Source organism: Anas platyrhynchos, chromosome 8 (assembly GCF_047663525.1).
Source record: "Anas platyrhynchos isolate ZD024472 breed Pekin duck chromosome 8, IASCAAS_PekinDuck_T2T, whole genome shotgun sequence".
In the NCBI taxonomy this organism is placed as follows: Eukaryota; Metazoa; Chordata; class Aves; order Anseriformes; family Anatidae; genus Anas; species Anas platyrhynchos.
The window spans coordinates 32,116,029-32,142,450 of NC_092594.1; the positions used below are offsets into that span (position 1 = coordinate 32,116,029).

Here is a 26,422-nt window from a genome sequence, read left to right on the forward strand (position 1 = left end):
TGCCCTCCTCAAGAGTTCTGGCTTATAGTGCTGACATGATAAAAATGAATATATATGATGGTAAATAATTGCAGCAGAGACATTTATGTTATTGTTACTAAGATGGTATTTATTTAAGAAATAAAAAATGTCAGCCTGATATCTTCCACCCAACTTCAGCCATTCTTTTATTTCTAAACAGAAAAGAGTAATATTTCAGAGATACAAACATTCTATGGACCAGAGGTGTTCAATATTTCTCTCTGTACCCCTTTGCCATTTCATAGATGGATTTTCTACCTTTATTTAGACAGGAGATTCTCTAGTCATGCCATGTACTTGTAATTTGATGTAACTAACTTACCAGCCCTGTTTGGCAACAAAACACTATGGTCCTGCAGACTCTAACTGATTCAATTACACAGCATTATAAACAGGTCTCATCTAATGATTGGAGCAGATCTCAGCTGAACTAGCATCTTGGTGAGGGAAAACATAATAAGATTTACAGACATAGCAGTAGTAATGTGCCTCTTTGTAATAGTTCCGAGAAACTGGTCTACTGCAGAGCATCAGTTTTAGCCTTTCATTGCTAATATGAAATAGAGGACAAAACCCTCTCATTATGCAGAAGTACATGTTTGCCAATTAGCAGCAGTTAAGGAGTCTGATCAGCAAGACTCAGAAGCTACAAAGAGAAACAGAAAGGAATTGAGATGTTCTTGAAAAAGTACAATAAAGAGCCAGTGATGCAGTTAATTAGACTTGAAATAAGAATTTATTTGCCCCTTTTATTGCCCTGGTTCTTGAACTTTCAGAGTTTCAATAATTTGCTTCAGCATTTTTTGGTTAAATAAGACACTTGCTTATCATTAATATCTGAAAATGAATTTTAAGCCACAAATATCAAGGACAAAATAAAATAGTTCTTTTCATTTATTTTTTTTAAAGTAGCTGTAGTATGGAAAAAATGCCACCAACCGTCTGCATACAGTACCCTAACCTAATAGGTTTCTCCAGTATCTTAACATATTTCTATCGTTCACCCTTACTCTGGAGTGCTATAGGACATCCCTCATTTAATCTCAAATCAAGCAGATGATATGGCAGTGGGTAAATGTATTCCAGCTCCCAATCCTCAAACTGTAATGCAAGTTTAAACAGTATGTTGCTGAGTTGTTGAACTTTATTTGTTTCCAAATTAGCACGGGAGAAGTAATAAAGGACAAGCCCCACTTTATGAAATAAAAATTTCATGTAAAATTAGACCAATAAGAGGAAAGTCAAGATTTTAGAAAGCCTAATGTTAATTGAAATTCATTTGCTGATAGTTAATGTTTAAATGACACATAGTTCTCCTTGGTTCAATAACTTTCTACTTTTAAGCAAGTTGAAGACAACTTTGTTAATGTATTAAGGGCACTTTTGATATTTTGTTCCCTCTCCCCTTCATTATAAAAGCTAAGCATCTGTTTTATTATCCACTTTGACACATCACTTTATGGCTGCATTTGGCTATTATGGCTAATCTTGATGTCTAGGACATCTGGTATTGACATTTCACTATCTGGTGTCTGACACAACAGCAGAAACCATCCTCAGTTCCTAGGCTTAAATTCACCCTCTCAGGGCAGAAAGTGCCCTAACTCTTAATTCAAACCATATCTTCCAAAAATAATTATAATAGTACTCCTGTCACTGTGAATCTATTTTTATCTCTCCTAGCACTTTGTCACTGCTAATCTATTTGTGAGTCATATAGAGAAAAAGAGTTAGTGTTTAGATACCAACAACACATCTTTACACAGAGAAGCCTAATCAGATTGAGATCTTATCTGGGAATTAAAGAAGAAAAAAGAAAAAAAAAAAAAAAAGAGGAAGAAAAAGAAAAAAATGAGACATAGTGCTAGATATCACCAACTGAGTTTTTGATAACGAAAAGACATTGCTCAGTTCTTGAATTAACCTTTGTGTCCTAGACGCACTATTGTTTACTCTTTCCCTTTTTTGTTCTATGCCTTCTGGAAAAGGACACCCACACACTGTGGCAGCAGCTGCTCCTATTAATTTAAAGCTATTACAAAAATTAAAATTAAACCCAATTACTTTGGCTGGTTTATAGCCGGGGAACGGCTTAGTCTGATTGTTCCCTCTGGTTATGGACAAAAACAATATTCCTACCTACAGGCAGCTGCCAGTAGAATACTAATGCATCTGGGCCTGGCAGGGACAGATTCAGACTGTGGAGTTTAACTGCATTTCTTACCAGAGAAAAATATCTTATCATGGATCTGCAGAAATGCACCAACTTCTTACACTGTAAGTCACAATGAAGCTGATTTGTAGTTAGAGGTAAGAAAGAAAAACTGTGGCAGAAAGCTTAATACTCAGATTTGTCATTTTGCATTTCCAGGCAGCTCACACTAAGAATTGCACCCTGCTAATTGATACACAACTGCCTGAATTTCCTTGCTTCTGAGCAGTTATTTAAAGGAGAACCAGCCTGATTCTTAAGTAAAGCCACAGAGCACAACATGCAGGCCACTAATTTCCACTCAGTTTTTAGAAATATATTTGCAAAAATGAAGCTTAGTATTTTACTTCCTTTTGAAACAAATTCAGGCTGTTTGGTCTTAAATACAAAATTATTTCTGTCAAAAATAAATAAATAAATAAATACAAGAGAAAGAAGAAGGAAGCACAGAATGGAAATTTTCCCTCTATTTTTGGCTCTCATAGTCCAGTGCCAGTCAAAACTTGACCCAGTGGGTTTGAGTATCTTCTCTTCTCTTGAGTATCTGACAAGCATACACTCTCAACCTAGCATATTTGGTACTTTTAGTGCGCACACACGTTTCTTTCTATATGCTTGCTTCATTGCTGTCTGCAGTCAGGACATTTACTCTCTTTTGGTAGAGTGTAATAAGATCACATTTTTTAGCTTATTGGAAAATTTGGAGCCCGCAGTCAGAGTCAAAAGCCTGATAACTTCAGAGGTCCCAGGATTTTACCCTTTGCTACTACAATAGGCAGCAAGGTGCATTACACATAAGTGACTTTTGAAAAGTTTATCCTAACTATATTTCAATTTTGAAAATAATTTTCATTTTATCTCTAGCTTAGCACATCTTTGAGCTTAAACCTAAAATTTATGTCCTTTGTTGTTGTTTCTTTCTACTGCTTCAACTTCCAATTTTCAAAAGGTAGAAACTGGGGAGTGATGTGAGTGGGTGTCAGTTCTTTTTGAGGTTTTAAACACATAGGGGTGTTAATCAAAGACTAGAGCCCTTGTGTGATATCACAACACAACTAATTAGAAAATAACAATTTTTAGAGGGCCTTTTTTCCCCTATTGCATGACTAAAGCAGAGAGCTCTTGCCCAGCCAAATTCTCAATGACTTTAATGAGCAGCCTAAACAGTCTTTGGACCGCTCTTGGTATGGCACTCATGAAGTAATTATTCAGTTCCTTGCCTCTGCAGGATTGGGTTAGACATATCACAGTCAGTAGACTTCAAAGTAAAATGATGATCTTTGGAGGAAAAACAAAAAGCTGCAGGTGCTGTAAAAGATCAATGGCCAAAAGAAAAATTAAGTGATTGGACTTGCAGAGAAATGCTCAAGTGGATCTGACTGAAATGTAGTGCTAGCTGTGGTGACACACTGTGGTGATCATTTTCAATTGTCATCAGTTTGCAGGTGTAGGAATATAACTTCACAGTTTTTACTAATTCCCAGGCTTTCTTATATTATTCATAAGGGTGGGACTAAGTCACTACCTCAAAGGAAATTATATCTAAATTTTAAAGAGATCTGAAGTGCAAAATGTAATTCTGATTTTGAAAATAACCTTAAGATATTTATTGACTCTACCCAAAATGCTAGATCTAGCTGTTCCTTCCAAGTGTTCAAATTTTATTCTTAAAGCTAGATGTCCCTATTTATAACTGCAAAAAATCCAACAAACTCTGGAGAAAATATAAGGAAGTTAATCATGCACTGCAAACTCCTCTTCTGGGAGGCAGCCCTTTCAAGTTGAAGGCCTTACTGACTCATTTCTCTGTTAGTCTAAGATGTTATCTTTCTTCTTGCTTATTCCTGTTGACAAGTGGAGATGACCATCTTCAAAATTCCTAGCTTACTTATGACAAAATAAGTTTATACCCTTTTTTCTTGCACAGAATTTTATGTTTGATTCACAGAGCATGGAGTGACAGTGAATATGTCTTGTGGTGTTAAATATTTTTTGTGGAGAGCTGAATGGGTTTTGGCACAACTAACTCAGTTTTAGACACTGCAGAGTAAGTCCTGCTTTTATTCTTGCTAATATTTATTAGAATGTTCTCTGAATATTTTTATCATCTTGCACAGCCTACTGTGAAACTCAAGGTTTTTCACCTATACAGATAGCTGGTTTCTTATTAAACATTAAAAAAAAAAAAAAAAGATTTTTTTTTTTTTTTTTTTTGCAAATCGATGATTTTCACAACACTGAGAGAATCTAGACATTAAAAACACAGCTTTCAAGGGTTAATGTTTATTGAAATAATTAAGTGACCCCTATAAAGACTGCTTGGTAATTCAAATAATAATGAATTACACAAATATTGCTTGTTAGCTTTCTGTATTCTTTACAACTTCAAAGGGAAAACACTGAGTTTTAACTGTTCTTTTTTCTTAAATAAGTGAGCACAATAATAAGGCACGTTTAATTTGAAGGGGAGGGGAAAGAATATCAGCATTTTAAATGTTTGTAGAAAATATATGTTTTAGAGCTTGAAAGCTCAAACTGAGAAACAGATTTATGTGAGCAAATGTTGTGAGAATAATTCCCCGTATTTCCTACACACTTGGATACATTTGGGAGAACTTGCTAAGAATGTTTTTTTGTTTGTTTTTATGTTTTGTTTGTTTGCTTTTAAACAAAACTGTATCTTCAACACAGTGCAGTTTCAAGTAAAATTCAGTAGTGAGGAGAAACAATAAATTGAATATAGCAATGGGAAATGTCCTTTGTTTTGTGTTTGCAGAATATCTCTCAGAAACATAGTGCTTGTCCATGGGCCAGTCTTGCAGATCCTATGATAATACTCGTAACAAAACCATAATGAAACTACTGTACATAAAACCACGGAGTATCAGTAGAAGTCATTATTCCAAAGAGTGGCAAGAAAAGGCTGAGGAAAGGGTGTACTTTGTGGGAAGAATAATTAAGCAGTGTAGAATGGTCAGGAAGTGAGTCCCTACTAGCAGATCACCATCATGAGATATAAAGCAATGCTTAAATCCTGTTCCTGGATTCTGCCAAAAATGAAATCATCACCCTTTGACTCACAAAAATAAGCATAACATTATAAATGTGACAGCTGTTAAATTATGACCTAACTAAATTATGATCTGAAATAATTCTTTTAAAAAATGACTGAATGACTCTTTTAAACATCTTCACGTAAGACAGGGCAACACTGATGAAGAGAAGTGTTGTTTCAAGTTCTCCAAACCTTAACATAGTTTTGTGTGAGGTAATAGTCTATATACCCTAAATACAAAGCATGCTTACTGAGGTTTAGACTTGGCACAGTGTCCTCTTTTGCCATAAACACTATAATATGTCTTAGGGAAGCCATCAGTTGTCAGTGAATTCCAAAACCTTTTGCCAGAAGCTGGTACAAATGAGGTTTCCAGTGGACAAGCAGCAGATTTACCTTCTTTTCTCCCTCCCGCCTACATTATAGCCAAAACTATACTCCCTCCTCCATCTTTTGTGTACTCTGTCCAGTGGCTAAAGCTCATACTGCAGTGACTTTCCTCCAAACCAGTAGTTCTAATACTATAATTATTCTACAGAAACTCTGTTTTAAACCACAGGGATAATGAATAGTGTTGATTTTTTCTGCTGTTGAAATATGATTTGCCTACTGACCACAGGCGTATTGCTTCAATAGCAGTATCTCTATGCAGTACTTACAAAGGAAAGAAGAAAGAGAGGGAGAAAAGCTGACTTTTCACACAAATACTCAAATAAGAAAGGAACACAGTGGAATCAGCCATACATGCACTGCAATCTTTTGAAGAGGTCATAAAAGCAAGACAAGGAGACAGGAGCCAGCAGGGTCCAGCATTTCTGTCCCCAAATTCAGCTGCTGGGAAAGAAACACAGGGTTAAGCTAAATAAATTAAAGGATTTAAATTGGAAAAAAAATAGAATTTTTGATCGGTAGTACTGGATAAGGTAATGAAAGAAGCTGGGGGGAGAACCATTTCAGAATGTTGCATCACTGCCATTAAAGAGTTTGGAACATGTGGAAAAGAAAAATCAGTCTTTCAGAAGCAACTCAAAATAGAATATCCACAAATACTGTCCGAGTGGAGAGATTTAAAAGAATTAAGTCAGCATAAATAATGTTGTACTAGAAAAGGTGAGGACAAGAAATGCTCCACCTCAGCATATAAATCTGAAAACCACATGGCAATGCTTGTCCTAGCTATGACCTACACCAGACTCTGGCCATAAAATAAGAAGTCTACTGACAACTTCAGAAGACAGTTTGAATATACCAGCATCAGGGACAAATAATCATTAAAAAAAAAAAAAAAAAAAAAGCATGTCAATGAAGATAGGTCAGGAGACTGAAAGAAGACAAGAACAGCATACCTCAGGCATATCAGCTTCAAATTGGCCAGAAACAAGGTACTAGAATGGTTTAGAATAAATTATCTTTTTGGTCTTTCCCTTATCTGTACAAAAATGTATGTTTGAGAGAATCCAGTGTACTAGTCAGACTTTTAATAAAAGGCTACTCAGTGAGAAACAGTTCATGCCTATTCAGAACCTCTTCAAAATACATTTATTTCAATTAGATTTTCCTCCAACAGCTGGTTCAAAGGAATTCCAAGAAATTTTACTAAATGATCATCACCCATCAGCATACTATTTTTGTCTTTTCATGTCCAAACTCAGCATTTTACCCCATTATTCTTTCTTCTCTCCACTATAATCTGACATATAATCCCTCCAGATTATGTTTACAGGAAAACATATATTTATAGGATCATACAGGTTATAAAATTGAGTACTTGCAATGTTTGGAGCATGTGTTGTCCTGGGAACAAGGGATCAACTTCAATCCCAAATTCAAGTCCCTGGACTGCACAACTAGTAGACCACTGGGTCAGCTCTAATAGCCTCTTAGCCTCAATTACCTAATTAGCTTTTTCTTCACTTTCCTCTTCTCTCTTTCCCATCTGCTCATCTATTCCCACCACTCCCTGTTCTTCTGCAAGAATAATTTTTAAAATCTATGTTAACTTCATTTAGGTTATTCTCAGGTGACTTCTCTTCTATGCAAGAATAATTTATAGGTCTCTTAAGAGCCCCAATTTGAGGAAGTATTTCAGTAATGTCTGAATTTTAAAATCCATGTTAAAAATGTTGATGATTTCACAGTCTAAATACAAAGCTGAGATTGTTAATTTATGTCATTTTGATGTGAAATTTAACTACACTACCAAAGGAAGGATAATGGACATGAAATAAGTTTTTACCAGTTGTAATTTGGTTACTGAGCTGTTTTTAAGAAGACCTGAAGCCTTCTGGAAGCCTGAGCCTTCTCAATGCATATTATTCCTGTTAAGGATCAGAGTATCTCTGAGAGTAGATGATGTATGAACAGGATAAAGACAAAAGAAAACAGGAAATTGTCACCAGAGATCAGACTTCGTTAGCTGGGCAAACTTACCCATAATATTGTGCTTTATCCTATCCTCTGTCTCCACGCAATGAAGCCTGAGTTCAGTAATCCATTTTTAATGTCCCATTTCTTACGCCTTCTAGCACCTTGTTCACTTTTTCCACCATAACCACATCTCAAGTAGTTTCTGTTATGGAACTGCCAACAGCAATATTCTGTTTTTGCCCTTCACTTAAAAGATAAGAATTTTGTTTAGCTTTCTCCACATATTAACTTTTCATTTATTGAGCCTGAACTTCTTTATTCAAGTAACTTCTTTAGATCACTCAGATGTTTCTAACACTGTGTTACAGACTTAAATTACTTAAGTAATTACATCATTTGTAAGTGTTACACCCAATCTTTCACCTCTCTCCCTAGATCATTAATAAATATATTTCCATATGACCTGATAGGTAACTTTAAGGAACGCAGCTGCTAGCCTTTTACTGTGATGAAAACTGCCCACTTAGCCCTCTGCCTTTTTGTCTCCTTGTCATTTTTTGATCTATGACGATACTTGCCCTGTCTCCATATGTGACTACTTAGCCTTTGTAGCATTGTCTGTGATAGAGTTTGTCACAAGCTTTTAAAAAGTCAAAATACATTATATAAGGCAGCTCTCCCCCTAAGCCTTGTAACTGAAACCTAAAGGTGAGGCATACCTTCCCAAGAATTCCCAGGGGAAAGGATATCTTTGCGTCTAATGGAAACAAAGAAAGATAAACAGAAAAGACTGATAAACAAGCCAGAAACACTTTCCTTTTCCATGCATTGTAATTATGTTTTTGAAAGGCATTTATGTTAGAAAGGGAGTTACTTGCTTATGCAGAGAAAGTGTAGGGAAGTCTAGGTCAACTAATTCTATCCAAGTAAATCAATTCAGGCAAAAGCACTAAAATACCAAGGATACACCTGGGGGGTGAGGGAAGAGGGGGAGAGAGAGAGGTAAGATGCTTTAGTTGAAGTCATTTGCAAGATGGGTACCAGAGGCTGCTTAAGTCTCTCTCATGGACTAAGAGCTTTCCCTAGTTCTCGGCACTGTCCTTACCCTTCCAAAGGCTCAAAGAAGAAAACGTGGCATCAAGAAGGGTGGGAGCTAACTGGAACAGTGGGTAAGAGCCACAGACTGCAGAGCACCAGGAGCTGGGACCAGCAGAAGCACTATGTATAGCTAGCAGGGAACTGTATGGCTGGAGGAGTGAAGAGAAGCTAAAATACATGCAAGTTAGCACATCCCATTTGGTTTGGCTAACTGGCAATACCAGGTAATCTTAAATTGTGAATCATGGTTGTTGAAAATGAGCTGGTAGACCAGTAATTGCCTTGTTAGATGAAAAAAATATAGTTACAGTTATACTTCATTAAGTGGTATTGTTATTCTGTGCATCTACCTTGTCAGACTCAACTCCTCTTTTTTATGAATACAATGTTTATTATGCCATCTAATTCCTGATTTGATGGGGGAAAACTCCTCTAAACACCAGGAAGGTCAGTACTGATTTCCCTGGGAAAGAGATGATGTCAGCATGTCTGCAGTGACCCCCTTAAATTCAAAGCTGGCTCTTGCTGCTGTCAATCAAGTCCAGGGGAAAAGGGTTATCTGAGCCTTTTTATTCTTCTCTTTCCCACGTGGCTATGACAGGACACTGTCAAAAGCAGGGCACTGGACAAGAGGGACTTGTGGTCTGATCTGGATGGCCTCACCTATTTCTTTTTACAGGCACATTCACTGAGTTCTAAGCTGAAACATGATTTCTCTTTGCTAAAGCTGTTCTCATTAAAGTCTCTAACAACGTGATCTTCCAGGTGTTTTATTATTCCCTTTTAAATTCCTGTTTTGACCATTTGCAATGTGCAGATGTAATGCTTACCGGTCTAAATATAGGATAAACCCCAGATACTTGCCAACCCTCTGGAACAGAGCTTGGTTTTAATGAGAGTGCAAATCTTAGCAGTTCAGCTAATTCATTCCTAAGCTTCTTCAGAATTCTTTTATACATAAATCATGTGGGGATGGTGATTTACTACTTTTTAATTAATCAATTTGCCCCATCTTCTCAGTCTCTGATAGTTCCTCATTTTTATTCCCAGGCAATAACAGGTCTAAGATAGGTACCCTCCAAAAACTTGTTTGCTATAAAGGATGATTTATGATGTAGAACCACCTGATTTCTTTGCACGAAAGCACATCATTTTAAAACATGTACAAGATGTGACAATGCGAGGGCAAATAATTTAAATTCAGCATCACAAACTTTTTATTTTTTCCCCTGGGCTACCCATCTTGCACAGACACATTCTCTTCTCCATTCTCCTCTACAAGCTCCTTCATATTCTCTCCTTCCACCTTCCTCTATTTTAAAAAATAAAGTAAAATAAAATAAAAACAACCTACTCTTGAGGGTGTTACAGAGTAACCATCTCCAAGCATGCTCACTTTTCTCCTTCTACAAGGAGAGCCTCTAGGACTCACATTTCCCCACCAGCAGCAGCACATGGGCTGCTGTTAACAATGGCAATACTTCAAGGGCTAAACCCACACTATGCTCTGCAGACCCACCCTTTGAGTCCTTCATTTATCCCTTGCAGAGACAGCACTCAGAGCTATCATATTAAACACAGAGGGGAAAATAGAGGAGCCTGGAATGAAAAGGCTCAGTTTTCTTGGCTAAAAAGGGAACAACAAATACAGCAAGCCCCTCTCTTCAAAGATGAAAGTGGACACGTGCAACAGCACAGCAGTGCTCTGGCTCACAAACCAAAAGACTCCAACACATGACAGTTACAACTTCTCTCCCTACTAAATTCAACTCCAGGATGAAAGCATATGGATGGCCACCTAGATATTAAAAGTTTCATTTAAATAAGAACAACAACAAAGATTCTCTTTATACTTAATTCGTTGCAAGATTATTCACAGTGGTCTTTTTGCCAGAAGACACTGGTTCAGAAATAATCTTATCAGGCTTTCTTCCCTAGGTAATAGAAATGAACCCACACCAAAGTTGTTGGCCTCAGTCTGCAGGGGAAATAAAAACAGTTCCCTCCCTCTTTTGTTTTTCAAACATTGCTCATTGCTGACCCATGGAGTAGTATTGATCTCAGAAGAGACTAAGTATCTTGCCCTCTCGGTCACTTCTTATTTATGGTACAGAAGGAAACACATAAGCAGATGGAAAGCCAGGAGTGGAGGACCAGGCAGCCAGAAGCAACTGTACACACATGGGATTTCTCATCCTAAACACCAAGTTAAAAAATGAGATGCTGCAGTGGTTGGTGTTGTTGAAGACGAGATAAAATGAAAAATGGTATGTGTTGCACTAATCTTGTTTTTCCAAACTGGATGCATGATATCAACCAGGCCACTTCAATTTTTCACAATAATAGTTCCAGCATCATTTTTCTTGATAGCATTACAAAATACATTCATTTGAGGAAAAATCTTCCTTTCCTTTCCTTTCCTTTCCTTTCCTTTCCTTCTACCTGAACAGTGTCACAAAATGTAGTAATGGCAGGCCTTATGCATATTTTAAAGCACTGTCCCACTCACCATGTTGTTTGTTTAGAATACAAGAGCATTACCTCCCTTACCCTCTTCTGAAATATAAGTAGACTTGATGAGGACTGGAAGGGGAATGTAGGATTCGCTTTGATAAATCACACAAAATTTTATTTAGTTTTATCTTGAAAGACTCTTTACATTTTCTTGCTGGTAAAGGTATTGACAGATCTATACACTTTCCTTCCTTTTTACACTGCTATAAAACATAGCAGAAGAATGTACATACTGCTTAGAGGTCAGTGAAGAGGCTGATATATCAGGAGAGTATGGTTATGAACTGCAAATGCAACATGACTCATACATGTCAACGATCACCAGTGCAATGCAGAACTTCATATTTTGTCAACAAAAGCATTTTTTTCTGTACTTTCAGGAAATATAAGCATTTTAAACAATAGAAGACCCTTTCCCTTCTTCACCACTCAAATATTCTTTGAGACAAATCTTCAGCATACTCTGGGAAGAGGCATGGTGATTTATAGCAAGGAGTCTGAGATCCAAGAGACAAATGCACCTGCAAAAACTATGCCTTCAATGATTTCTAGGTACACACTGTAAGGCTCCAAAGTGGTTACTCTTAAAATCACTATTCAAATGTTTGCATTTCCAGGGCCTAATCAATGAGATTATCTAAGCAGATGTTTCAACTGTGGCTAGCCCAGGCCCATAATCACACATTAATAATACTGTGTGTGATGCAGATGAGGAGAAACCGGGCAGACAAAACCCTGGAGAATTTTAGGTTACAAACTCTAATGTTAAAATTAAGAAAATGAAATACAGAAAAGATCCTGAGATATTTGGACAGTCTTTTGCGTTTCTCAGTGTTTCCTGTACTGATAAGCACTAACAAATCTAATTCAAGCCATACATACCAAACTTCAGTAAAAACTGTGTAAAACAAGATACCATTGATTCTGTCAACTTGGTCTTTCTGTTTTGCAAAGTAGGCAGAAATAATGCTCTTAATTTTTATTTATTTATTTTTTAAGGTTTTATACTATCACTACTATCAACATGTTAGATAACTCTACATCTCTGCTTACAGAATATTAACCTACAGAAAAACCAGTGGGACTGTCACAACATTTTACTATTATTTGAAGTAAAGTTTTCTGGGGATTTATTTTATGACACCTCAGGAACTCATCTGTTCCACATTTCTGAAGGTTTGACCCAAACATTAATTTCCGGTTATACTGCCCAAACCCTGGAAGTGTTTAAGGCCAGGCCGGATGGGGCTTTGAGCAACCTGGTCTGGTTAGAGTTGTCCCTGCCCATGACAGGGGTCTGGAATTAGATGATCTTTAAGGTCCTTTCCAACCCAAAACATTCTGTGATTCTTTGAATAAGGCTGAAGTATCTCAATAACATTTAGAAAACCTTCCAGATAGCATCAAGAAGCAGTAATATTTATGTTTAGACAAATAGAATGGGAGGTGTGAGTAACAGGAAACAACATGGGATACAAAATTTTTGTAAGCAAGTTGTCTACAAAATGTTCCATATACTATGTATTTCCAGGTGAATGACAGGACATTTGTCAATATTCTTATAAAAAATATTTGTAAGAGTGCTTGACATATAATTTATACAGCTATCAAGTGAAACACACAAATGGTGAAAATGTAGGTTGTAGTAACCTTATATATTTAAAAGCTTTCAGTAAGAGTCACAATTTCATATCTATTGCCTTCTCAGGCTGTACCATGTATCAAACATTGTCCCTCTGGTCTTTAATGTGACAAGAACGTATTGAGGTGTTATACACACCTATACATGTGTGTGTTAGCTATAACAGTTAGTATTTTAGCAAATTTAGCTATGTAATACTGAAGTAAGATTAAAAAAAATTCACTGTGATAACAGGGAAAAATAGACACACATGAACTTAATTAAAATTGCATCAAGCTATTGCATAACATACTACTAAAGAATGGTTAGAAATGTTTGTAGAAGACTGCATCAATCTCATTTTGCCTACAGTTGTATATTAGCTTAGCTTTAAGCAGATGCAGTCCTATTTAACGTGAGCCATAGATTTAAATAAGATTCATAAATTAGGGTTAATCAACAGACAGGAAGGTAGATGTCATTTCCTATTCCATCAATGACTATAAAAATTCAGGGTCAGTTGAAAATATAGTGAAAGGTCTTAGAAGTTAACAGCTAACTTTTAGAAAGTAAACACACACACTACATTAATACACGTGGCAGGAGAAGGACAAGAATTTCTGATCATTTTCATACAATTTATATATATCTCTATATAAACATATGTAAGTCCCATACATCTAAAAATGAAAATACCCCCCCAAAAAAATAAATTAAAAAAAAATAGCTCTTAACATATCTTTACCTGGATTAGAACTGGGGGGAAAAAAAAAAATAAATGTAATATCTTACAGCATTTTCAACTGGATATGATCATGGTCATTTTTCTCTCTGAATCTTTGTCTCAGAAACATGAAGCTTGATATTCACTGAACATGAGGACCTGACTAGTTAAACCATTTATGGTGGATATAATACATGTTCCACACGCAGTACCGCTAATACAGCTAATGTGAACCTGCAATATTCCTGCTGTCCAGATCGTTGGAGTCTCCCACCAGGAGATGAGAGTGCCTGTTTTGTGTTCAGCCTGTGCTGATTGTAGGATGTGGACACGTATTCTCAAGGGAATAGGGTAAAAGGCCAAGTCATTTTCATAACTCAAACCAAATCTGAACACAACTTTAAGCGACAGATCCATTTGCACAGTTGCTGTTCTCAACCAGTTGCTAGCACTCATTTATTAGAATACAGTATGGCTTTTAAACAACAAGACACAGCTATCTTGCAGCCAGTACAAAACTGCCTATCTCTGTAATTATTTTAAAATTGCTAGAACTAAATTCAAAACAGACAATATAAATGGATGCAGAAAAATAAATAAATAAATAAATAAATTGAAATTACAAACAATGGAAATTAAATGACCTCAGAAATATATAGGAATACATGCACCAACAATAACTCAGTGCTTTTTTTTTTTTTTTTCCAGTTATCTTTGTAGCACATGACTGGCTGAAGGCTCTGATTTGTCAGATGTATGCACTGTCACTCAGAATTTACCCCATAAAACCCATTGATCAGCTGAGAGTTAGTAGCTACATAGCATCGCAGGGGTTGCACAGTAAGGGAAAGCTCTTCAAAATTGCAAAGGAAAACTGCTGCAAACCCAAAAACAAAGATCCAAAGAAAGACATGTAAATGCAAAATTTCCTACTTTCTGAATGATGACACAAGACATCTTCTGTCTGTCAGTTACTTCAGAGAGAGCCAATGGATTTGGCAAATTCAAGAAACATAAGAAAGGCAGTGTATCATTGTCTATTACAACATCAGATGGACCTTGAAAAAGGAAACAAGGCCAGTCAGAAGTGGTCATGTACCATAAAGCTTTCTGCTTTTACCAACTCAATCAGTTTGTCTTATAAAATATATTACCTTTAAGCTACATCTACTTTCTTATATCTTTTCATAACCATAGTTGCAACAACACCGCTATGGTGACTTCATGAATTAGAATACTTTTACCAGGTTAGCTATGCCTTTGATTCTTTTCCAGGCTGTCCCAAGAAACCACTCCTAAACAACTCATCTTACATCTCCAGTTTTCCCAGAACCAAGTCTCTTGATCTTGTTTCCTTCCACCACCTCCTTTGCTAACACATTTATTCAGCAAAGAAAGCAAAAAGCTACAATAGGCTTCACTTTGGAACCCATGGCCCTTAGAGAAGTACACTCATTGAGAAGAGCACCTTAAAAATACTCTAGTTAGTAGAGTATCACATTCAGAGAAAAGACCTGATGTGTACCTTAAAATTTGGCATCTCCCCTAAATTGTTAGGCCATGGTCCTGCAGCTGTTGCTCACTTTGGGACTACTCTTTTTGATCTACAAATTTTGACTCACTTCCCTCTCTCAAGCTGCAAGACAAATACTTGAAACACTTCACAAATCATCAGTGTATTTTTTTTTTCCCTCGGCAGCAGAGCATAACTGGTCAGCCAGCTGACCAAGGAGAATTTAACAAAAATCTTGTAACTGACACTTGTACTGACAGAGACCCATACCTGACTTCAGCTCTTGCAGATATTACTAAGTCATGCGCTAAGCCAACCTAAACAAATAAAACTTTGTGTAATAGTAGTAAAATTAAAGACCTCTTTTATATTTTCCACTGTGCCTGTCAGCCTTGTAAGCTGCAAATATTCATACATTAGCATCTAAATATTTTTATTTCATCTCAGAGAATGATCCTGTTTCTATCAATACCTTGCTGTGTCTCACAAGCCTTTTAAGGCTAGTTTCAGGCATGTAAAGAATAATGAAAAGTTCAGAAATTTATTTTGATTTCCTGCAATATGCTACCCAACAGTTTTCTGTTGTGTTATATGACCTTTCTGCCTAGCTAGTGTTTTGCTATTGATTTTAATTACTCAGTTTAATTTACTGCATGCCAACACAAAGCTGTTTACTCCTACTTGCCAAAATGTTGTCGTAGTCTCCCAGAGGAGGGTAAAATGAGAAAACTGTATATGTTTTACAGTTACATGCTATTCATTATAAAGAATTTATTAGATTCACTTCATATAAATGTCACCGCTCTCACATGTAGACACTAAACACACCAAAACAACATACAGGAAGGAAAATGCTAAGCCAGTCAGAGGAGAAGAGGAAAAAAAAAGCCTTAATTTATGAAAGGCTTTGACTTGAAGCAGTTTAGATTTTCTGCTTTGCCATTCTTCTCCAAACAAGTGAGGGAGTTAGGGCCATATGTTCCCCTTCTGCATAAAAAATAAAATAAAAATCATGGACAGAAACAAATGAGTTCTGGAACTACACAGAGATTACTGATGCAGGTAGACTTTACCTTGCCCCCATAACAAAATTGCATGATGATGAAGAGGGAACGTTAGCATGCCCACTTTTCTCTCTGGTCCTTTTCTTGCCTCACATCACAGAAATCAAGAGACAGTATTATGCACCGGAACAAACCACTTTGTTAAAGGATCCTACAGATTTTAGCAGAATGTTGCTTCAAGGGAAATTATATAGGTCATCACTGAAAGGTGAAGGAAACTTACTGCTGGAGAAAATCCCAACTTTCTGATCAGGACCCCTAGCCTCTCTAAGAGATGGTCCTTACTATGATTTGGAAAACCTGTATATAGGTGCAGGAAAACATTTTTTCCCCCCTCAGGATAGCAAACATTATAGCAAATATTCGAAAGAAAAGGCAATTTAAAAATCCTCATACTAGCTTTGACAGTTCTAGTAGACATCCAAATTTACAAAGAAAGAGATTATTTATTTACCATATGTTTATTATGAAGCTTTCATTCTCTTCCTTTCTCTGATTCAGAGCCAATGGAATCCTATTGTACTGGGAACCAAATGAACCTAGCGACCAAAGCAATTGCCCTACCTTGCTCCACTGAAGGAGTGAGAGTGGCTTTTAGTGCATTCTTGTCATCGCCTATTTCAAGTGTGCATTATACTAAGTTTCACAGTTTTAAAACACCAAGTTATCTGCCATCTCTTTGATTTTAACTATAGTTAAAAAATATGGCCATCTGATGATAACACTCTACTGCGAAAGCTTCACCAACTTTGCTCAGTTGTAAAGTGCTCTTGAAGAATGATAAGATCTTTGGACAAAATTGAATATCAAGATTTTAACTGCTAAGAACATTAAAAATCCTCTATTTGAGCATCTTGTTTGCAGTGTGAGATAATCTCCTGCAGAACCTTTGAAAACTGTCCTTTGAATTAGAAAAAAAAAAACAACAAAACACACACACACACAAAAAAAAAAAAAAAGAAACCCAGAAAATAGATTGAAAGACACTAGAAATATTAATATTTCATGTTGCTTTGCATTTTTCTATTGTGATTTTGTTTACCGTGACATTAATCCAAAATTAGAGATTTTGACCTGTGAATCTCAGTACTGCAAAACACCTGTATAAGTATAAATAAAGACAAATTCTCAAAACAACACTTGTTCAAAACTATAATGATTTATGCAGAAAATATGCATAGTTCAAATATCTCTTATGACCTTGATGTAAGCCATAAACTGAGTAAGTCTTCCCAAAAACCTAGCCCTAGGTTTGCTCAGTACAGGAACAAGTTTTCTTGAAAGCCTCCATAAGTCTGCCCAGAATTGTAATGAAGCAGGAATGCTTGCAGTTACTTTGAATTTCTTCCAGCGTTCTTTGTATAGCTGTAAGATCAAAGTGGTTTTGTATGAGAGACTCCTAGTACATTGGCTGGTTGTTTAAAGCTAAGTCTAAAAACATAATTCACAAACCTAAATAAAGTGTATTTGCTGCTTATCCAGTACATAGAGTTAGACATGTCTGAATGTGATCCGCTACGGTCAGCACACATGGTAAGAGGCAGCAGAAAATATCAAGGACAGGTGCATTTCACACACTTCTCTCTTTTATGATCAGAAGATGACAGGAAAATTCAGGTTGGAATGTGACTTCAGCAGGTCATCAAAGCTAGCCTCTTGCTCAAAATCAGGGTAACTATGAGATCAGACCAGGTTGCTCAGAGCTTTACTTCATGAAGTCTTGAAAACCTCCAGCGATGGAGACTGTACAATGTCTCTGAACAGCCTTTTCCTATGCTTGGCAGTGTTTTCACCATGAGGACAGTCAACCTTAATATCACATGCTACTTTCTTCTGCCTAATCACAGCTCTCTACAGCTGAATGGGATTAGACACTTCCAACTTAAAGAAGAAACTTGGAAACTATTCTTTTCTTCCAACATGCAGACCTTGGAGACAATGGCTATATCACTTGTTATGCATCATGTCAGTAGTTATGTCAATAATTGGGATGCTCATCCACCATGAAGGAGACCTGTACTAATTCTCTCTTGTGACCAAGTGGTTTCCCTTCAGGGGATGGACTAGCCAGTCTGCTGTCAGCTGGACTATGATGGGAATGGCCTCTCTCCCTACATGCATGGTTCCGTTCTACATGAAGCGATTAAGTGATTTGTTGAGGAAAAAAGGTCTCAGCAGCCCAGTGGTGATTTCCTGCACATGGAGACCTTGGTAAGTTTCTCTCCCCAGTCACCATATTAAAATTTGTGTTCTAAAAAGTTTAGGAAGTTAGCTGTACTCCAATCACACTCATCAGATCAGGCACAACAGTTAGCTGAGGACTGCCCAGTTTATAGATCTTGTCAGGACACATTGCTTAGGACTCTGCTACTGACTACAACTGAAGTACCTATGGACAAATACTGACATGAATCTTTAAGTAAACAGGAAATTCAGATGTCAAAACATAGGATCTTATAGACCACGAATGCTTGTAAAGCTCAGTAAGGACTTTGACAACTTCTATACTTAGGTTTCAAGAACTACAGTCAGTCAGGATGTTCACAAAAGCCCTTGCAAATATCCATCTTCTAGATCAGACATACAGACATGAATTTAATATATCAAATGTTAACAGTACACAGTAGACTTAGAGAAAGTTCATTAATAGTCCTAAAAAGATTAAATTAATATGAGAAAAAATTGGAGCAAAAATAATCCCATATTCAAAACCTTATTCCCAAATTCTCCAGGTGGCACTGTGTACAAAATTATACATCTAAACTTAGTATCTAGTATTCCATTATCCAGCATTATTAAAAAAAAAAAAAAAAAAAAAAAAGATAAATCTGAAACATTTCTCCCCACGTGTAATGCTTGCTGTCATTAGTAGCACTGATCTAAAAGAACTGCTTGCCACAGTAAACCAGGGACTGCTCATGGCAATCAGCACTATGCCCAGAAGCGTTTATAGCTGCCAGCATAATAAATAAATAAATAAACATATTATGCTTTTTTTCCCCCTAAATGTATCAATAATAAAGTACCAAACTATACATATACAGTGAATATTTATGTGGGTTCTATGAAAGTACTTTGCCTTTCTCTTTTTTGCATGTGTGCTATATTCAGATCCAATGAGGAAACATAAGTCTGTTCCCCACAACTCTGTGAGTAATAAAGCAGATTTACTGATGTTGTAAATAGCATATTTTTTCATTCTATAGATTTTGTTGACCACTGGTAAGTGATTTTTTGGTAACATGCAGCCATGAAGTCTACCCTCCCACATACTTTATGCCCTATACTATCTCTTGCTAGATCAGCACTTCTACTCACATACGTGATTGTAGTTATTCTTTTGGCTTAGCAATAACGAACCAATTAAGAACATCAAAATAATATTTTATTATTAGAAAAAATAGTTAAAAAAAAGGACAATATTATTATGTATGTTATTTTTTTTTTTTCCTGAGAATTTGTAGGTCTGGTTAAATAGAAAAATTACACTTCTCCATTGCTAAAAAATTGAGAAGTGTCCTTGCTTTTCTTGGCAACTGAAATAGCTAATCATGTGTCATGGATCTTCCTTCAATTAAAATAGCTAATTAGCCTACATACCACCCCATGCAGATGGCACCCACAACAAAAAGAATACATCTTCACACAAGGCTCTATGCCCTACATAGCAAGTGAAGTACAGGTTATTTCTTAATAGCTCTCAAGTATTTTCAGGTTGACTACTACAAATTGGTGACTGCATTTCTGAGCATGCCTTTCACACAGCTGATACTGCTGAAAAAGCAAAGTGTTCCAGTGGCTGCAATGGGAGAATGGACTGCCTCCAGTCTTAGCTCTTGATTAACTTTTCTTAGCTGCAAGTGCACACTGCTGACTCATGTCAAGCTTTTCATCCATCAGAACCCTAAGCCCTTCTCCGCAGGGCTGATCTCAATGAATTCTTCTCCTAGTCTGTATTGATGTCCAGGATTGCCCTGGTCCAGGTGCAGCACCCTGCATTTAGACTTGAACCTCATTAGGTTCACCTCTCAAGCCTGTCCAGGTCCCTTTGGGTGGCATCATTTCCTTCTGTCCTATCAACTGACACTCAGATTGGTGTCATCTGCAAATTTGATGAGGATGCACTCAATCCCACTGTTTATGTCATTGATTAAGATATTAAACAGTTCTGGTCCAGTACTCATATGTTACTCATATGTTGTTTTATGATATTTTGAAAGTAATTTCATCTTTCCACTTGTTAAATTCCTCCTTTTAAATTATAACACTGCCACCTTTTCAGTTACCTTAAACCAGGTATATTATCACATCTATTATATTTAAAACCGAGTTTGTCAAGGAACTATTCCTGGAAAAATAAAAAATAAAAAGTATTATTTTAGAAGGTGCTTTCTGTGCTTTTCTATGTCAGTCCTTGACCCAGGGAGACCAGTGGAAGTTGTCTTCTATCTGACAATGACCACAGCTATGAAGTTCTTAATGGGGCATAACCAGATAGTGAAATTCTAATATGTCATGCTTTTTTTCCTCTCTCTTTTTTTTTTTTTTACCTTTTTTCTTTTAAATTAATATTAGTATTTTTCCCTTGAAAAAAAGTACAACTTTCCACATTATTTGTTATCAACCTTTACCTATAACCAGCTTGGTGACCTTTACAAATTCTGAGCTCAGAATTTCCATATGAATGGGCCGTGTTTTTTCTCACAATAACCCCAATTCTCTCTCCTTGTTAATATGGTTACCCCTAGTGCTGCATTAGCTAATCTTTTCAAGAAGCCAGCTCGCTTGACCAGGAATTGGAAGTTCAAAGGTCAGCCCCAAACTGATATCTCCCCAGTGGCTACATGAGATGAGCAATGACAAAGAGATTTTCTTTTTTTTGTGTATAGATTTTATATTCTCTACTGCTGACAAAATTATTCTTTATGACCTTGTAGCATGTAAACACTTCCTATTTTATACAGCATCCTAGCAGTTATTTTGCTAAAAAAAGAAAAAAAAAAAAAAAAAAAGAAAAAAAAAAAAGACTTTTAAAATTTATACTCCTGGCTGTACTGCATTTGAAAATATATTGGACTGCTCTATTCATTCTTCTCTTCCTTCCTCATAATAATACCCTAGATACTTAAAACTGGTATCACTTTAACATTCTGATTCAGAATAAGGTATTTATCTAAATGTAAGATGCAAAATGGGCATACACATGTATAGTCCTCGATGTTGCCACATCACCTAAAAAATACACCACCACCACCACAGATAACTACCTCATTTTCTACTATTGCTGTATTTTCCAAAATAAACCTCATTTTCTTACCAGAACACATATACATACTTCTGTTAGAAGTTGGTTGGCAAAGACAGTCTCATGAGATTATTATACTTTGACATTTGGCCTAAAAATTCCAGTAAGCTTTACAAAAAAATGAATAAATAAAAGGGTTTTATCTTTAAGACATACTAAGTAAGAATATTTTTTCAGATTTTCTTTATACAGTTATGTTTGCATTGAAATTCATAGTCTGGCTTCTTAGAATGCTACAGCTACCTTATTGGTACAAAATAACTTTGTATTATACATTTCTGTAAAAAAAAAAATAAAAAGGAAAAGGTATGAAATAATAAATTGCAAAGGTGAAGGAACACATGTTCCTGTTTCCATTGCAATATCATAGGTTTGCTAATGGCAGCCTGCTGTGCAGTTAAAAAAAAAAAAAAAAAAAAAAAAGGAGAAGAAGAAGAAATAAAAAAAAAAAAAAAAAAGAGGAAAGTAAAGAAACCTGGTGGTTAATTAGAGTACAGTTGCTGCTTTATTGCAGCATTACTGCTAAGTGCACTGAGATGCCTTCCCATCTTCCCATAGGCAGGTGCCAGTGGTTGTACAGCTCATTTAGCCTGGGTGAGTAATGTCAGTTCAGGAGGAGAGAAAGGCTTGTGTCTTCAAACTTTCAATCTGCCTCCATTATCTGTGATCAAGGTGGAACCACAGGGGAGTGGAATTACTGGCAGGTCTAGGACAAGTGAAGAGGCAGTGAATCTATAAGACATATTAATCATCTTTCCCTTCTCTTCACTGGCGCCAGCCTGTGCCTCCGACTCCCCGGCGCCAGGCAAATGGATTCTCTGTCCCCACAGGTACAAGCGAATGCCTTTCAGGGGCAAGTCATCAGAATAATAATTACTGACACTGCTGAGATCAGCCCTAACCAGTCCAAAAGGGAAGAGAAAGTATTATGGGAGGAATGTATTTCCTGGACTTTCATATCAGTATTTATAGCATTAAGATATTTTCAATTACATTAAGCATTTTCAAATTACATAATTTTAAATCTACGATTCTCAATATTGTAGTAGCATCGTTAACATTTTATGAATATTTAAAATCTTTACAGTTTCTCTTCAAAACACCATTTGGATCTGTTGCTGAGGTGTGAGTACAGGAAAGTGAGTATTGCATCATTTATATTACAACAAGTGTTAAAATTCAGTTGATATTAAAAAGAACATGATCCTTGCCTGTGTAGCTTTGTTTAATTCTGAAACAGAACACGGTGCTCTGTTTTGGTACAGCTATTCTTAATGATAAATATGAATTAAGAATTAGTTTATAAATTATTATATACACCATGCAGTAATAGCCACATGTGAGCATACGTATATACATACAAAGAGACATATTTTAAAGGCATAGACATAATTTAAAATCAACTGATTTAACACAAGACATGGCAAGCCTGTATTTTATTATAACATTTAACATTTCTATTCCTTTCCTCTCCAAAGCATTATGTACACACACAAACACATAAAATACAGTGCAGCATCTAAGCTAAATAGAACAGAAAAAGCAAGGGTATTTCAATTCAGTAATTGTACCAATATTTAAAGAGATCAGAATAATAAAAAAGGCAATTTGTTATATTTTACACTATAAAGCATATCTTACGTTAGAACACATTGTTTGTTACAGCATAGAATAGGAAATATTTTCTTGGTTCTGATTACAATCAGTTCGATATCAGACTGCCTACAGAACTGAGTTCAACAAAGGAGTAAAACTGCAAAATTTCAAATTACTTGCCAGAATTAGATGACAAAACTGGCTCATTAACATATGATGATTGATGAACCCTCCATGTAAACACAAATCTCGACTTCAAGAGTTTACATCATAAAGTATCTGACCTTGAGTTCAGCTAGGAGTTTGCCACACCCCTGCAGCCATCTAAGCAATAATAAAGCTAATATTTGTGTAGGCCATTTTGTGTTAAGTACCAGAAGCAGTAAAAGAAACAGATTCAAACAGTAACATGTGTTCATTTATTTTCAAATCAGCAATTTCAAAGTTTACTGACAGAGAGTACAGAGAAAGAGAATGACTTGAAAATGCAAAATCAAATCAAATCACTGCTTTCTTGGTGATCAGCTGCAGCAGCAGCCTCCACGCCAGCCAATCAGCACTCCCTATTGATTTTTCCACTGGTCTTAAGTGACTTTGGACACTGATCAATGTTCTAGAAGAGAAATATTAAATCTCATAAAGAAAAATGCACATCTGACTGAAGAGCAGCAATGTAAAAGTTTGCCAAAAGATATAAGGATGTACATATTTAATGATGTTCAGGCTCTCAGAACATGTTCAGCCAGTGTAAGAGCAAAATTAAGCCTGCATTTCTTTTTTTCTTTTTTTTTCTTTTCTTTTTTTTTTTTCTTGTGAGAAATGCAGAATGAAAAAGAAAAATCTTTCACATGCTTTCAAATCTATTTAGAATTTTATCTGCCTGGGCAAATAAGCACTGTGCTCACAGTGATTACTGCTGTTATAGATATATAGACCCCAAACAGTTATAAAATGCCACTGGAAGTCTGTGGTTAGACTTTTGAAATAAAGATACTTCTAAAAAGACAGTTCATAACCATTAAATTATTTTCAAACCCCATTGTTTATTGTAATTTGGCTTATCCTTTTTTTTTTTTTTTTTTTATGAGGACCATATATTTTTCATGACATCATTAATTTATTCAACTGTATATATTTTTTCAACTCAGATATCTACAAAGGGACACCCCAACATAAGAGCAAGCCCAGCTAAGACCCTGTGGATAGATACAGTGTATTCAGATATCAGCTGGCATGACAGTGCCTAATCCTGAGTAACGTGCCCAAGAGCCAAGGGAATGCTATTTCTCTCCGTTGTTCCAAACAACAGATGCTGTCAATTAACTTTAAGCAGCGTCCAAGAAAACCCTTTTGTTATATTTTGCAGTATTATGCAGAAAGTGTCACCTCTGGAAATGAGGGAACAAGCTGTTTTTCATTATCATTCAATTGTCCCAATCAATCTGACAATTACAAAGAGAAAAAGTCTTAATCACTAGACACATGCTAGTTGCTGCTAGTTTTACCAGCTGCAAAGGAAAAAGAAAAGAAAAAAACACCCCCCCCCCAAAAAAAAAAAAAAACAGAAAAAAAAAAAAAAAAAAAAAAAAAAAAAACAGAAAATTTCAAAAACAGTTTTCCTACTTGGAGATATAACCTAAAAACCATACCTGCATTAGGGTAAATGATAATTAAATACACAGCGTTATGATAGGTATGGGAATAGTCATTGCAACAAATTAGTGATTAAATCAGTTTATGCTGTTGATTTACTATGGCTTTCATATGAGTACCATTTGCTGTGTACAAAGAAACAGCCATCAGCATCTTATTCATTTGAATACAAGAAAAGTTGTTCATTAAAGTTGTGACTGGTGAATTTCCATATAATTAAAGTATTGCATATATAAGCAATATAAGAGCTTTCTGGGAACTGGTGAGAGAACTGGTGTAAATACAGATGGTGAAATTCATTTATTCTACTTGAAAGACTGAGGCTACAGAAAGGCAGCATTGGCAGCCAGGAGGAGGGCAGGACTGGACCTACTGTGTGCTGAACTGACCCAATGGGACACATTCACTCGTCCTGCTCTTCCCACTAATGTTCCTGAGAAGACAGAAAATGTCTTGGTACCACATTCCTCAGGGGGCATAAAGTCCTTATATGATCTATATGTGGACAGTAAAAAAGCAATGGTTTCAGCATGCCATCAGCAGTCTGAAGGGTTTAACCTGCCTGGAATTTCTGCAGAAGGAAATACTATCCCACAGCAAAAACTAATTACACACCCCTTTTCAGAAACATTAAAATGTTCTCTTTCCTACCAATGCCCAGAATAGAGCAGCAGTCAACGTTTTTTGGAACAGAACTGGCACAGAGTCATGCAGTGACACGTACTAGATGGTGAGTGACACTCATTAGAACAGGTATTCCAGTAAATGCCAGATATGTGACATTGAAAGTATCTGTCTGATGCAAGTCTTTTAGTATACGCCAGTTATGTTTTGTCATCTCTTCTCAAACAGCTCCACTGTCACTAAAAACACAGAGGATATTCAGTATTCATAGTATTCACAACCACACGGCTCTGGTTATCAGCATCTGGCCACTAAAGAAGGGCCACAGATGGAAATTATTCCAGAACTATTGACAATTTTGTTGAATAGTTCTGCCTAATGCCATTCTTGAAGGAAATGAGGATAACAAAAAGTGTTGGTCTGCTGACATTCTCTCTTAAGAACCTATCTGTTGGTACTCTGTGCACTTATCAAAAAAGGGCCCGCTTTCCCTCATCTGACTGCCATGGATCTTTAAAAAAGTTAACTTACTCTTACAGTGAGATCTCTGGGCCCTATTGCAGTTCAGATAAAAGATTTGTGTCTGCTTACACTCTGGAGGCCAGGACTATGATTCTGGTACATAAACCTGGATTTCAGTTTTTGTCCTCAGGAAATCTGCTAGTCACAATAATTCCAAACTATACACAGAAAGATATAAAGATCAATGCACAAAAGAGAGTCACAATAAGTATTAAAACAAAACATGTATTTTACAGAAATCCATAAGACTTAGATGAGAAGGAAGTGTTATACCTGAGGCATGAAGAAGACAGAACAGGTTAGCCTTTGTTATAAAAAAAAAAAAAAAGAAAAAAAAAGAAAAAAAAAGAGAGAGAACTCTGAGGTACTGGATTTAGCAATCACACACAGACTCAGAACTTTACACAATAAATCTATACACAATAAATCTATGAAATTACAGTACTGGTCTATAAGGCAATAAACATGGAGATGGGAACAACTGAGAGAAAAACAAATAATTTGATTTTCAAACTCTCTGAGGAGGAGGAGAC

The 26,422-nt window shown here is 36.2% G+C and overlaps 1 protein-coding gene across 7 annotated transcripts in view; it reads right to left on the reverse strand.

Moving 5' to 3' along the window:
• BEND5 (BEN domain containing 5) overlaps nt 1–26,422 on the reverse strand; it is a 923,615-nt gene that overhangs the window by 554,776 nt on the left and 342,417 nt on the right. The gene's annotated exons all lie outside the window — the stretch shown is intronic.